The sequence below is a fragment of the Notothenia coriiceps genome, unplaced genomic scaffold (genome assembly GCF_000735185.1).
Source record: "Notothenia coriiceps isolate Sejong01 unplaced genomic scaffold, NC01 NC01_scaffold00037250, whole genome shotgun sequence".
In the NCBI taxonomy this organism is placed as follows: domain Eukaryota; kingdom Metazoa; phylum Chordata; class Actinopteri; order Perciformes; family Nototheniidae; genus Notothenia; species Notothenia coriiceps.
The window spans coordinates 8,288,744-8,294,366 of record NW_011369951.1 but is presented as its reverse complement, the minus strand read 5'-3'; the positions used below and the strand labels follow the sequence as shown (position 1 = coordinate 8,294,366).

Below are 5,623 nucleotides of genomic sequence, written 5' to 3'. Positions count from 1 at the left end.
CTGTTGTACATTCTAGACAACTACCTGTGATGAATCTGACAGAAAGGGTGGATAAGGTACCGTATGAGGAGACGACACAGCATCTCTCGCCAGTACCCTTTCACGAAACAAGCTTAACACAGATACCTGTAACATAGTGTCAAGTGACACTAGAACGCTATCTCTCAATACAACGAAAACATGATGTGGGTCGTCGTACCGATGATTTAGCCTTACATGCTGCGTCCGGGCTCCTGAGATGAACCGATGCTGTTCCCTACTATCTCTGTTTGAACACCGCGGTAGAGATTCGGCGGTACACCAACATTTACCGTATGCATTGTTGTTTGTGTATTTTAGTGATGTTTAAAAGACACAGGGGATCTACCGACGGACTGTTTAGAATGGGTAACATTTTGCAGGGAGCTCGCCACAAGCCGTTGTAGGCAGGAGTGAATACCGTGTGAATACACAATGTGATTTTGGAAAATTGCACAGTATATGAATCTGATTTGTAGTATGACCTCAACACATGGATTATGATAGTAGCAACTGGCCATAGACTGGGACTTGTAACAATAAAACAAAAAAAAAGGAAGAGAAGGTCGGTATAGCACGTAAATACTAGATATAATTATCAAGAACAGATGTAACATGTGTATATTGTAAAGTAAGAGAAATTAAACACGGTTGTATTACGGTGATAACTATTTAGATAAAGAATGAACAATAGGTAAATGGTCTGGTCACTAATTTATATTAAATATGCAACACACACAGCACACACACACACACACATCTGAAGTAATCACAGCATCTGATCTCAACACACACAGCAGTTTTTTTTCCAGTTGGTGAGCGGCAGCCAACAGTGTACTACACACACAACATGTGCACAACGAAGAGAAGCAAAGTGCTGAGGACCTCACACATACACTTACACATTATGTATTGCACACATCACACACACACTTATGATTGCACATTTTGATTTAGCCCTTTCATCAATCAAACAAAGGACTTAAAAAAGATTGAAATTAAAAAAGGAAGTGATAGTAACCAACTTCTTCCAGTCTCATGTAGACCCACATTGGTCCAAAGTGATCGAGACTAATTTCCCCCTTTTTTCTATATCCTATCTGCAAAAATTCTGGGAAAATGTAATTTAAAGATTTTTGTTACTGCTGTCTGTGCAACAATTAATAAATGTTAATTACTGACAAAATACCTATTAACTATAGATTTGCATTTGATCTTTGGAGGTTTAATCTCTAATGCACTTACCTATATATTGCCTTAATATCAAACACATACAGTAGCTCCATAAGATCTGTCAGTTTTGGAAATAGGGTTGTCCAATTAAATACAAAGAATGAAAAAAAATCAGAATAAACAAATATAAAAAAAAACAAAACAATTAAAAATTGGTCTGTGAAAAACTGAATTTTTCTTGATTACTAGCATCTTAATGAAATATTTACCATCCTAACTGCCTTCCATTATTCCTTTTTAACCGATGGACTTGTGCATCATCTTTGGTCAAAGTAAGTACATTCTGACAGCTCAATCCTTTAGAGCACTTCCGATATACCATAAGCATGTTATATCAAAGCATCTCTTGTATTTTTCACATTTCTATCATTATTTTATTTACATTATAATCCGGATTTGATTTAATCTTTAATGCACTAAATCACCAGACAATTCTTTCATGTTCTGATCTGATATTTGAATTGAATCTTATCTTACACAGCAACAGAAAAGAGGAGAGCTCTTTCCTGTGCTTCAGCTCTTTGATCCTCGCTCGCGGGCACACCACCACGTACACAGCAGGCGTGAGGACGATCTGCAACCCGGCGTGCCTTCAACATAATTACCTATAGCTGTAACATCCTGGTCTTAATTACCCGAGGGGCGCTTCAACTGAACCATTAAGCGATCCGAGCATTTCGTTTAATGAATAATAGGACGGACTGCAATTTCCCAATTCAACCCCCTTCCATTAATATCATGATTTATTTTAAAAAAATGATGTCTGAGTTTATAGATTATAATAATCACATTTTACATCAGGTTATTCCAGTGCTGAGGATAGGGAAAACTGCTCATGCTCCAACAGTTAGGTTGTTATAGATTTGAGGCTTATTTGGAGATGATTCAAATATGAACAAATAGACTACTTTAAAATGACTCAGTGGCCCATATCATTGCTTTTTAAATGAACATAATATGTATTCCATGGTATTTCAAGTGGCTTTTTAAAAAAGGTCACCAACTGGTTAGTGAAATTAGGCAATCATCCCTCAAAACTAACTGACTCCTTAAAAACGTATCAATACTCAATCAATGGGTCCAAACGGTGACAGTTTTGGTACTGTGGTAAACATTTTATTATTGAGAAGGAAACGGCAACATGAAAAACAATTGCATTGCCACTTTTATTTCCCACTTTTGAGGAGAAACATGGCCTGTACAGGAACACATATTGGTTTTCAGATACAGTTGGCATGATGAGAGGCGTAAGTTGACATGGGGTGGAGGTGGGCGGGGTGGGGGTGGCGGTGGGGGGGGTTACAGATCTCTCTTGGATTTGCTTCTAATTTGGGCAGCGCTCGGCAGTCTGAGCCCTTTTCCTCCAAGTCACACAAACCTGGGACTTGCGTGGCAGCCGATCATCGACCCTGGTGAACATTCAACGCCCGCGCAGGCACATTAATATTTCTTTCACCGAAATATTGATTCCTTGGCGTTTGCCAAAACAGACCCTATTTCAGGTGGAATCAATACATTAGAAAACAATTAAAATGCTGAAATTATCTTTAAAAAATAAAAATGCAATTCAAGTAGACGTGAGAAAAAAATCAACCGTGAAAGATAATTTGCTATTCTCCTAGGAAAGCTTTGATATGTACAGAACCGGGCCGTAGTGATTTCTGTAGTGGCAAACCTGAAAATCATCATGTTGTTGGAGTGAGGCGATGCTTGCTGGCAAATGAACTTGGCACTTCTACAGCAAGGTTAAATAGTGTATGCTCCCTAATGTATACAGCCTACAGCGATTTCTGGAGTGATGGCTTTATTTCATAAATAAAACGTCGCTACAATAATTCTTCTCAATAATCATAAAAATGCATCAAAGTCATAAGGCAGTGAAAGCAAACCGTTTGCTTGCCGTGCACACAGGGATTCGGCGTGCAGGCGGATCGAGAACCATTTTTTTTTTTTTTTTTAATCGGACGGCTTTCAGTATAATCTTGCCGTTTGTTTGATAATGCAACGTTGCGTCCTTCTCATGCAAGATGCATTCATGTATTTTGCAGGTGATGGTTTGCGACTAGCGGAGAGCTGCAGCATTCGGAGAGTAGGAGCCGTTCTAGTCTTCTGAGAGTCTCGGAGTATTATGGTGGAGGTGGATTCTGGGAGGTTGAACAGAAAACAGCCCTCAGTGTTACTCCTGGAAGAACAGAGAAACAGCAGTCAGCACATCATGAATATTTAATCACAGATGAACCTTAAGCCACAGTGCAAGCTGCCAAAGACTGGAAAAGACCCTGATAAATATTTATGGCAATGTTACCACCATAAACAGATGCACAGAGGGACTACAGAGTCACAGAAATGCACACACAACATAGATACACACAGGCTTCAGGGTAAGGTTGAAACTAACAAACTAAATAACTATGCTCCCAGTGGGTCTACAATTCTACTGCCAATTCACAGCCGAGGAATAAAGCATCATTCTCTTATCCCAATGAATCTCATATGTGGCCTTCATAAAATAAAAAGATTTGGAGAATTTGCTCCTCAACATGGAGGGATTCTACCTTTCAGCACCAATTGGAAATGTAGTTCATCTGATGGATGCGTTAAGTTGTATAGACTTTGAGATTAGTTAGGGTTATTCATAAATGTTATGCGATGCAAGGGATATACTGAATCATGTGGCAAAAGAATACATGGGGAACGGATATTAAACGTATAGATGTGATTGACTGTGCAGCTTCCGAACCCACTGTAAAGCCCTCATTACTTGAGTATAATTGCGTAATTCATTAAACTAACGACACCTCTTAGCTGGTATCTTATATGTTTTGTAGTTATATCATTTATTCTTTTAACTAGAAGTAATGTATTTTAAAAACAGGGATGTTGTGGATGTTGTTCCATAAATATAGTATTTCTGCTGATGAATTATTATCATGAGTGATCAGTTAGGGATGCAGACAGCCTGATGAAGGGAAGATGGCTTGACATGTTTGCTTAATAAAGCTTGGTTTGCTGAAGACGTGCTTTCATTTTGAAGGACTTGGAACTCACGCAGGTCAGCACCTCGCTGCGTGTTTGTTCTCAAAGCAAGAAATTGATTTAAATGTTTACTCTCGACTACACTACTTAAATGTTGTTTCCGATACCGTTGATCCCCAACACACTGTGTGTATCTACGGTGGACACGCATCCAAAAGAACAGAAAAACACATTCAGCATCCTGTTAATAGTGGTAGAAAAAGGAGTTCTTACAGAAATCAGACACGACTGAGAGCAAGGCCGCAGAAACAAAGCCAAGCATTCCCATGTGGTGAGTCACACAAGTACACACATGCATGCCCTTCATCCCAAACCCTGCGCCTTGGGATCTCTTAAGTTAAGAGCGAATGAAATAACAAGCTTCAGAGCCAAAAAGGTGAATTAGAATAAACGGGACAAACCCAGTTTCCAGAGAAAAGGAGGCGAGGGTTTAACGACATGCTGTGGTGACATGGAATGAGAGGGTCCCTCACGCAGCTCCACACCTGAAATAATCCCCACTACACTGCCAGCGGGCAAGTTGAAACACAAATGGCTGCATTTGTGAAGTTTTCAGTAACACAGGCAGAAGGACTGCTGACCTATTCATCCCCCCCACCACAGAAAGGAAGAATGCAACTGAAAAGAGCCATATGTCACAAATAGTTTGAAACACAAGTGTCCTGAAGAGACACTTTTAACATGACAGAAATTCAGCTCATGCATGAACATTTCTCAGACTCATTTCAAGTGGTCATGTCAGTAAGGAATAGGATGTCTCTTGTTTGGACTGAGTTGAAAAAAAGACTAAAGCTCGTCTTTGTTCACTCGAGATCAGATTTCAGTCGATACGCTCCTCACAGTCTGTCTGCAGACTGTGAGGAGCAGGAGCCGGTTCTGCTGGTATTTAATCGCTCATCACTGTCGGGGCCCTTTGTGAGGCGACACAATGTAAACAAAAAAATGTTGATCAATGTTTTTACAGAATATTGCACGACATGCAGGTACATCGTTTTCAACCTTACTAGTTTCTTTCTGTACTGTAAACACGTCTCCAGTCCCCACATGGTCTTATTTAGGGGTTAGTTTGTTTTAGAAAGCGACAACCCTATTGTCAGAACATAGGTGGGGGGGGGGGTTATGCATGTTACATGGTCTGTCCACACAGAAGCACTCTCTAAAAAGAAGCATTGTTTCTTTCCAGCAGGGGGCAGTGTTGCAGTCGTATTACAGGAGATTGCATGAGACTGCCAGGAGCATTGCTGTAAAGCGTTTTAAGCCTTGTCATTAAAGTGGAGACTATCCGGTGTGTGCACATCAGCTGACCTTTTCCCTGCATGTGGGGGGGAAGGCACAC

At 40.1% G+C, this 5,623-nt stretch overlaps 2 protein-coding genes across 2 annotated transcripts in view; both read right to left on the bottom strand.

Annotated features, from left to right (window-relative positions):
* Positions 1-5,623, bottom strand: part of LOC104967253 (band 4.1-like protein 1) — a 135,695-nt gene that overhangs the window by 62,351 nt on the left and 67,721 nt on the right. The gene's annotated exons all lie outside the window — the stretch shown is intronic.
* The window catches only part of LOC104967252 (band 4.1-like protein 3), an 8,369-nt gene continuing 6,044 nt past the window's right edge, over positions 3,299-5,623 (bottom strand). Inside the window, exon 9 of the mRNA XM_010796668.1 lies at positions 3,299-3,433. The gene's annotated coding sequence lies outside the window, so the exon portion shown is untranslated. The remainder of the gene's footprint in view (positions 3,434-5,623) is intronic.